The following is a 10,092-nucleotide window of genomic DNA, read 5'->3' as shown; positions in this document are numbered from 1 at the left end:
GCTATTTCGGCTAAGGTAGCGGTGGGAGAACTACTGCGATTGTGTCCTGGTTCTTCCGGACGAGCACCTCAGTAGAGAAAGCCGAAAACTGGCTGTCATGATAAGGCGAGAGACTGGTCGCTGTTCGAGAGGTCTCAAGTCCTTAAAGACTTTTTCTGCTTCAGGAGAGGAGTCAGCCTTGCCCGGCTTAGGCGTGTATAGCGCCCAAATTCGGCCTTCCGAATACTAGGGGCTTCGCCAAGATTTAAAATTGTAAACTTCTATGGCTAAGTGAGAGTGATAAAGCCTTATAGTCCAATGGCCTGGTTCGTTGCGCTGAACACCTCCCATGAAGGACCCAAAATTGGGGTAAAGAGTGCTCAGGTTTATCCCGAACACCCAGTACTAGTTACATGGGGGCAGAAGCCAACGACTGGCGAACTCTCAGATTTTGTAAACGGACACACAGAAGATAATATTTTAAATTAAAAAAAGCGTTGCATAGCGCAGATGAACATGTTTCACATTACATGATCACACGAGCATGTTCATTCAAAAATTACATCCCTGGCACATTCATCCGCCACAAGGTGGGAACCCTTCAGGACACTCTCATAATACATCTCGGGGCAGCGATGCTCCATGCCCTCCGGCGGCCCCTCCTTCACCAGCTTCACGGCGTCCAGCTTCGCCCAGTGCACCTTCGCCCGGGCAAAAGCCCTGCGCGCACCCTCAAGGCAGACGGACCACTTTATGAATTCAAGCCGTGGGCAGGCATCCACAAGCCGCCTCACCAGACCGAAGTAGCTGCCGGACAGGGGCTCGCCGGGCCACATCCGGACTATAAGGCCCCTCAAGGCCTGTTCGGCCGCCTTGTGAAGCTCGACCAGTTGCTTCAGCTGGTCGCTCAAGGGCATTGGGTGTTCGGTCCCAGTATACTGAGACCAGAACAACTTTTCCATCGAGCTCCCCTCCTCAGCTCGGTAAAACTCCGCGGCATCCAATACACTGCGGGGAAGATCTATGAACGCTCCTGGTGAGCTTCGAACTCGGGTAAGAAAAAGGAAAGTCTCCTTCACATGCTTGCTTTGCATAATGAATGACTTACCCGCTGCTATCTTCTTCACCGCATCAATCTCCTGGAGGGCCTTGTGGGCTTTAGTCTTGGCACTCCAGGCGCTTTCGAGCGCCTTCCCAAGCTCAGACTCTCGCGTCTTAGAGTCAAGCTCCAAGGACTCGTGTTTCTTGGCGAGAGCCTCGAGCACTTGTTGCACCTCGCCTACTCGGGCTTCTTGCTTTTCCCGCTCAAGGCGCTCCTTGGCCACTTTGTTTCCGGCCTCGGACAACGCCTTCTTCAGGGTCGCCACCTCGGTCGTGGTCCCTGGCAAATTCATGATGATCCTATTATTTTACAACCGTACTTCTTTTAAAAAAAAGTGTAGACAAGGTATTGCTTACCTTTGCTCTCCTCGAGCTGCCTCTTGGTAAGGCCGAGCTCGTTCTCGGACCGCTCCAGGTCCTGCTTCAGTGCAGAGACCTCCGCAGTACGTGCGGCAGCGGCCAGCAGTGAAGCCTGCACATACACATAGATATATTTTGATTAGACTCCTGAGTCATCATTTGATCCTCTATTCGGCCTTTCTTCTCGAACGCCGAATAGAGCATCAGGGGCTACTATCTATGCGGTAATATTTTCTTATATTTTGATTTCTTACCTCAAAGCCTGTTAGGAGGCCGGCGCAAGCTTCGGTCAGTCTGTTTTTGGCGGACTAAACTTTCTCGATCACCGCACTCATGATAGTGCAGTGCTCTTCGTCGATGGAAGCACCGCGAAGCGCTTCCAACAAGTTGTCCGATGCCTCTGGATGGACAGAGGACACTGGCACGGGCGGCTGCCCCCCCCCTTAACGGAGTATCGCCTGCCGGAGTCCAGAACCATCAAAGGTTCCGGTGCAGTGTTCAGCTGGGGGCCGAACTCGGAGCCCATGGGAATTTTGCTCGCTATGCGCCGAGGGTCTGGGAGGTCGCCTCGAGGCGCCCCCAGGACCACCTCCCCTCGGCTCGGTGCCTTTCGAGACAACACCTAAACTTGTCCATAGGGCAAGGGGTGGAGGCGGTCGGAAGAGAACCGTTGTTCATATCCGACGAGTCCAATGAACCGCTCGACGAAGATACATTGAGATGAGCTCGGGACGGACTGCATAATCATGTTCAGCATGAGGAGAAGCAGTGCAATAAAACATACCATGAATTACTATGGTATCCGGATACTTACGACTTCGCCAGGGGCTTGGCCCTGGGTAGCCACTCGCCGCTGATGTAGGCGGCCGACCTGGAGCAGTCCAGAGGGAGGGTCCTTCCCTTCTTGGACCCTTCGGCCTCCCCGGTTGGGTCAGCCTTCCTTTTCTTGTCTCCCCCGGTTGGGGGGAGAACTTTCCTCCTCCTCCTCCTCATTTTCATGGGAGGAGTGCACGTCGGATTCATCGGACGATGAGTCTGATACAACCTTGCACCGCAGACCCTTTCGGGTCCCCATGGCCTTCTTCTTGGCCTTCTTCGCCGGCACCTCGTAAGGTGCCAGAGCCAGCATCTCCGTTAGGAGAGCATCTGAAGGATCTTCAGGTAGGGGGCTGGGCAATCGATCTCCTCCAATGTCTTTATCCAGAACTGTTAATGACATGGAAGCTTAGATCCCGCACATGATTTAACTGGGGCAAATAAATACCCTGTGAGATATCAAAACTTACCAGATTGGCGTGGCGCTTTGCGCTGAGTCCGTGGTCCTCGGTGAGGGAAGGAGGCACCTCGGCGCCCTTGAACAGCACCCTCCAGACGTCCTTGTGCGTCGTGTCATAGAGCTCTTGCAGCGTCTGGTGCTTGTTCGGGTCGAACTCCCACAAATTGAATGCCCGTCGTTGACATGGGAGAATCCGGCAGAAGAGCATGACCTGGACCACGTTGACGAGCTTGATTTTCTTGCTCACCATGTTCCTGATGCAGGTCTGGAGTCCGGTCAGCTCTACCGAAGAACCCCAGGATAGGCCCTTCTCTTTCCAGGAAGTGAGCCGCGTGGGTATTCCGGATGGAAATTTAGGGGCCGCCGCCCAGTTGGTGTCGCGCGGCTTGATGATGTAGAACCACCCCGATTGCCACCCCTTTATGGTCTCCACATAGGAGCCTTCGAGCCAGGTGACGTTAGACATCTTGCCCACCATGGCGCCTCCGCACTCTGCTTGCTGGCCGACCACCACCTTCGGTTTGACATTGAAGGTCTTCAGCCACAGGCCTAAATGGGGCTTGATGCGGAGGAAGGCCTCACACACGACGATAAACGCCGAGATGTTGAGGATGAAATTGGGGGCCAAATCATGAAAATCCATCCCGTAGTAGAACATGAGCCCGCAGACAAACGGGTGGAGGGGAAATCCCAGTCCGTGGACGAAGTGGGTAAGAAAAAGTACCCTCTCATGGGGTTTGGGCATAGAGATGATCAGCCTTGCATCTGGCAGCCGATGCGCGATATCCACGGCCAGATATCCGGCTTCCCATAACTTTGTGATGTTCTCCTCCGTGACGGAGGAGACCATCCACTTGCCTCCCGCTCTGGACATGCTTGGAGTGGTTTGAGAAGAAAGACGCGAACTTGGGCGCTGGAGCTCGAGTGTGCGAGAGTGGGTAAGCAAGGAGGAAGAAGGCGTGGGTGAAAAGAGTGAATCCTAATCCCTTTATAAGGGCAGAAGAGGCGATGCGCCTCCCCACTTGCCTGGTAAGATCGCTTATTCCCCAGGCGCCATAATTGATGGCACGGTTGGGTTACCCATGTCCGTATTGATGAGAATCCCGTAATAAGGGGAACACGATCTCTGCTTTGACAAGACGTGTCAAGAAAACCGCCTCGCGATATGTGCGGTGCTGGTTGAGAAAAACAGTTCGAATAATGATCGGGCCATGGCATGATGTCATGCTGTCAAAACATGTCAGCAGATTAGATTTGTGGAAATATTATTCTCTCTACGGTGGTATGTGGAACTTGTTTTGCAGAGCCCGACACTACCCTTGTGTTCAAAATCTTCCATGGAGTATTCGGAGGAGGAACCCGCCTTGCAATGCCGAAGACAATACTGCGCGTCGGACTCATCGTCATTGAAGCATGGTTCGGGGGCTACTGAGGGAGTCCTAGATTAGGGGGTCTCCGGACAGCCGGACTATACCCTTTGGCCGGACTGTTGGACTATGAAGATACAAGATTGAAGACTTCGTCGTCCGGATGGGACTCTCCTTGGCGTGGAAGGCAAGCTAGGCAATACGGATATGTAGATCTCCTCCCTTCTAACCGACTCTGGGTAACCCTAGCCCCCTCCAGTGTCTATATAAGCCGGAGCGTTTAGTCTGTAGGACATCAGACAATCATCCCTTAGGCTAGCTTCTAGGGTTTACCCTCTACGATCTCGTGGTAGATCAACTCTTGTAATACTCATATCATCAAGAACAATCAAGCAGGACGTAGGGTATTACCTCCATCAAGAGGGCCCGAACCTGGGTAACCATCGTGTCCCCTGCCTCTTGTTACCATCCACCTTAGACGCACAGTTCGGGACCCCCTACCCGAGATCCGCCAGTTTTGACACCGACAGATACCTTTTTACCTTTGCTTCCCCGTCTTTTCTTTTTCTTCTTCACATTATGTGTGGGTTTAATCCTCTTTGTGGAGCTCCTTATTAATGAGATTGGTTGAATAAAAGGCTCCTCCTCATTACCTGATTCATCATAAGAAATAATAGGAGGATAATGGGAAGTCTCTTCCCTTTCGTTAGTATTCACTTCATCTTCTATTTGTTTTCTTGTCTTTACATAAGTGGCAATGTAAGGATTTTCAAAGAAATTCACCGCACAATACATATAAATTTCCTCTAGATCAAAATCAAGAACTTTATCAAGGGCAAATTCTGGAATATCCTTAGTTATACGTTTCATTTCTTCATAACCCGGAAGCAAACTAAGTTCATTATGATGCACAAGGGAAATCAAGTCATCACAATTTTTGGACACGATTCGATCATGAAACAATGTGCATTGGATATTTAAATGATCGCGTTCATTGCAAAGTTCACAAGGATGGCAAAGACATTTTAAATCTTCAGCACAAGCATCTAGCCTTTCTTGCAACCATTTAGTTTCTAAATACTTATGCCTCTTGCAAAATCTATCTTCCCTATTTGGTGTGTACTTGCAAACTCTATGCACCCCACAAAAATTGGCATGCTTATATGAGATATTTTCATCATGACTAGTGTAATCATCATTAGTACTATGGATATTCAAGGAGTTCGTACTAAAAACATTGCAATCATGATTATCATTCAAAGATTTAGTGCCAAGCATTTTAATGCATTCTTCTTCTAGAATTTTGGCACAATTATCGGAGTCCTTATTTTCATGATAGATATTAAAAAGATGAAGCATATGAGGTACCCTCAATTCCATTTTTTGTAGTTTTCTTTTATTGACTAAACTAGTGATAAAACAAGAAACAAAAAGATTCGATTGCAAGATCTAAAGATATACCTTCAAGCAGTAACCTACCAGGCAACGACGCCAGAAAAGAACTTGATGTCTACTACACAACCTTCTTCTTGTAGAGGTTGTTGGGCCTCCAAGTGCAGAGGTTTGTAGGACAGTAGCAAATTTCCCTCAAGTGGATGACCTAAGGTTTATCAATCAGTGGGAGGCGTAGGATGAAGATGGTCTCTCTCAAACAACCCTGCAACCAAATAACAAAGAGTCTCTTGTGTCCCCAACACACCCAATACAATGGTAAATTGTATAGGTGCACTAGTTTGGCGAAAAGATGGTGATACAAGTGGAATATGGATGGTAGATAAAGGTTTTTGTAATATGAAAATATAAAAACAGCAAGGTAACTAATGATAAAAGTGAGCACAAACGGTATTGGAACGCTACGAAACAAGGCCTAGGGTTCATACTTTCACTAGTGCAAGTTCTCTCAACAATAATAACATAATTGGGTCATATAACAATCCCTCAACATGCAACAAAGAGTCACTCCAAAGTCACTAATAATGGAGAACAAACGAATAAATTATTGTAGGGTATGAAACCACCTCAAAGTTATTCTTTCCGATTGATCTATTCAAGAGTTCGTACTAGAATAACACCTTAAGATACAAATCAACCAAAACCCTAATGTCACCTAGATACTCCAATGCCACCTCAAGTATCTGTGGGTATGATTGTACGATATGCATCACACAATCTCAGATTCATCTATTCAACCAACACAAATAACTTCAAAGAGTGCCCCAAAGTTTCTACCAGAGAGTCAAGACGAAAACGTGTGCCAACCCCTATGCATAAGTTCACGAGGTGACAGAACTTGCAAGTTGATCACCAAAACATACATCAAGTGGATCATGTGATATCCCATTGTCACCACATATAAGCACATGCAAGACATACATCAAGTGTTCTCAAATCCTTAAAGACTCAATCCAATAAGATAACTTCAAAGGGAAAACTCAGTTCATCACAAGAGAGTAGAGGGGGAGAAACATCATAGGATCCAACTATAATAGCAAAGCTCGCGATACATCAAGATCGTTCCGAATCAAGAACACGAGAGAGAGAGAGAGAGAGAGAGAGAGAGAGAGAGATCAAACACATAGCTACTGGTACATACCCTCAGCCCCGAGGGTGAACTACTCCCTCCTCGTCATGGAGAGCGCCGGGATGATCAAGATGGCCACCGGAGAGGGATTCTCCCCTCCGGCAGGGTGCCGGAACGGGTCTAGATTGGTTTTCGGTGGCTACGGAGGCTTGCGATGGCAGAACTCCCGATCTAGGTTTCTTTCTGGAAGTTTGGGGTTATATAAGAGGTGTTGGGGTCGGGAACAAGTCAGGAGGGTCCCCGAGGCGGCCACGAGGTAGGGAGGGCGCCTAGGGGGGTAGGGCGTGCCCCCCACCCTCGTGGTGGCCTCGGGACTCTTCTGGCCCATCTCCGGTACTCCGTGGGCTTCTTCTGGTCCAAAAATGATCTCCATGAAATTTCAGGTCAATTGGACACCGTTTGGTTTTTCCTTTTCCGCGATACTCAAAAACAAGGAAAAAACAGAAACTGGCACTGGGCTATAGGTTAATAGGTTAGTCGCAAAAATCATATAAAATAGCATATAAATGCATATAAAACATCCAAGGTTGATGATATAATAGCATGGAGCAATCAATAATTATAGATACGTTGGAGACGTATCACACCACATTGCGGTTGCCCAGCTCGTCGGTAGGCTCCTCCTCCTCCGCCTCTTACTAAGTGCGCTCGGCAGAGGAGAGGCAGCCAAAAGTAGTACAAATCCCCTCCGCAGTAGTAGTATTTAGGGGCTATTTTGTTCAGTTCATCTGACTATGGATGTGGTGGAACTGTACAACGTACTTAAAATTAGCTGTTATATATAGTTGAACTAGCTATTTCAGTACGTGGTTGGCAACAATTGGGGAAAAGTTTGGTCGGTTCAGCTATCGAGTTGAACTGTTTGTATAAATTAAGAACGACTACTTAATCTATGAATGAAATTTATTCTTAATTACTGAATTTTAGTTACAAAAATTAGATACTACTAGTGATTTTTAGCTTCATATTTTGACAAATCGCAGTGTTACAAGGATTGACAAATCTTACCAAATTGTTTGTGTGTGGTTGCACACGGGTCATCCAAAACAACCGTTTGCGCTGAAGGGATGCACAAATCCTGCGCTGCTCTCACTTTGCATATGGGTGGTCTATCTAAAACATTTGCGATCAAGAGCTGCAGAAATCCTGCTTGGCACATTTTCTTTTGGCTTCCTTGGGAAGCTGTCGGTTTGCATACAGGTGTCCTAACTAAAACGTTTGCGATGAGTATTTTATATATAAAAAGCGAATTAAACTGCGGCTTGGGCGCCATTAATGGAGAGGATGCGAGCAAGGCGGGTGGCCATGGAGCTGCTTCCCAGTGAGCCGGCGCAGCGTACAGCTCGCACGCTTCCCGGTGAGCCATCGCACTTGAGGACAGCTTGCACGCCTATCAGTCAACTTGCGCACCGAACGGCGCTTGCACGCCTCCCGTTAAGTCAAGGTTAAGCAGCTGTCCGCACGACACCTCCTACAGCCATGAAAACCAAGACGCATGGCGTCACGTGAATGGTTAACAAAATTTTGGATTTACTAGAATTTAAAAACCGGGCACCTCAATATTTTGATGGCAATCAACGGTGCCCTGGTGTTTGAAATTCACTCACATTTCTTGCATGGCACCAAAGCATGCACCCAAGGACACATATTCGATTTTTCAACCAACTTATAGCACTGGAGCATGTGCATGTAGTTCAAATTTGAATTATGCACATAAATGCATTAAAAACTCAGTTAATGCATAAAAATGTCCAAACAAACCCTGAAAAATCACAAAATTTCACACAACACTCCCGTTGTTGTATGTTGACACGAGAATAAAATTTGAAAGCAATAAGTGGCAATGGATATCGTTTCATCCCCAAAGGTGGGACGTTCCCTACCGAAAACAATCATGCTTGTTGTGAGAAGCTCCGGTTTGTGAGAAGCATATACCCAAACCTGCCCCAAATGGGACAAAATTTGTACCATGGCATGTTGATGCTGCTCCATGATAGCATGCCAAGTTTCATGAATTTCAGACGAGTTTTGGATTTACTAGAATTTAAAAACCAGGCATCTCAATGTTTTGCCGGCAATCAACGGTGCCCTAGTGTATGAAATTCATTCCAATTTCTTGCATGGGACCTAAGCATGCACCCAAGCACACATATTTGATTGTTCAACCAATTTATATGCATTGGAGCATGTGCATGTGGTTCAAATTCGAATTATGCACATAAGTGCATTAAAAACTTAGTTAATGCATAAAAATGTCCAAACGAACCCTGAAAAATCACAAAAATTCACACAACACTCCTATTGTTCTATGTTGACATGAGAAAAAAACTTGAAAGCAATAAGAGGTAATGGATATCGTTTCGTCCCCAAAGGTGGGACGTTTCCTATCGAAAACCATCATGCTTGTTGTGAGAAGCTCCGGTTTGTGAGAAGCATATACCCAAACCTGCCCCAAATGGGACAAAATTTGTACCATGGCATGTTGATGCCGCTCCATGATAGCATGCCAAGTTTCATGAATTTCAGACGAGTTTTGGATTTACTAGAATTTGAAAACCGGGCATCTCAATGTTTTGTCGGCAATCAACCTTGCCCTGGTGTTTGAAATTCATTCCCATTTCTTGCATGGGACCTAAGCATGCACCCAAGGAAACATATTTGATTTTTCAACCAATTTATATGCACCAGAGCATGTGCATGTAGTTCAAATTTGAATTATGCACATAAATGCATTGAAAACTTAGTTAATGCATAAAAATGTCCAAACGAACCCCGAAAAATCACAAAAATTCACATAACACTCTTGTTGTTCTATGTTCACACGTGAAAAAAATTTGAAAGCAATAAGAGGCAATGGGTATTGTTTCGTCCCCAAAGGTGGGACGTTCCCTACCGAAAACCATCATGCTTGTTGTGAGAAGCTCCGGTTTGTGAGAAGCATATACCCAAACCTGCCCCAAAATGGGACAAAATTTGTACCACGGCATCTTGATGTCGCTCCAAGATAGCATGCCAAGTTTCATGAATTTCATACGAGTTTTGGATTTACTAGAATTTAAAAACCAGGCATCTCAATGTTTTGCCTGCAATCAACGGTGCCCTAGTGTTTGAAATTCATTCCCATTTCTTGCATGGGACCTAAGCATGCACCCAAGGATACATATTTGATTTTTCAACCAATTTATATGCACTAGAGCATGTGCATGTGGTTCAAATTTGAATTATGCACATAAATGCATTGAAAACTCATTTAATGCATAAAATTGTCCAAACGAACCCCAAAAATGACAAAAATTCACACAACACTCCAATTGTTCTATGTTGACACGTGAAAAAAAATTCAAAGCAATAAGAGGCAATGGATATCATTTTGTCCCCAAAGGTGGGACGTTCCCTATCGAAAACCATCATGCTTGTTGTGAGAAGCT

The sequence above is a fragment of the Triticum urartu genome, chromosome 5, assembly GCF_003073215.2.
Source record: "Triticum urartu cultivar G1812 chromosome 5, Tu2.1, whole genome shotgun sequence".
In the NCBI taxonomy this organism is placed as follows: Eukaryota; Viridiplantae; Streptophyta; class Magnoliopsida; order Poales; family Poaceae; genus Triticum; species Triticum urartu.
This window is presented reverse-complemented; position numbering follows the sequence as displayed.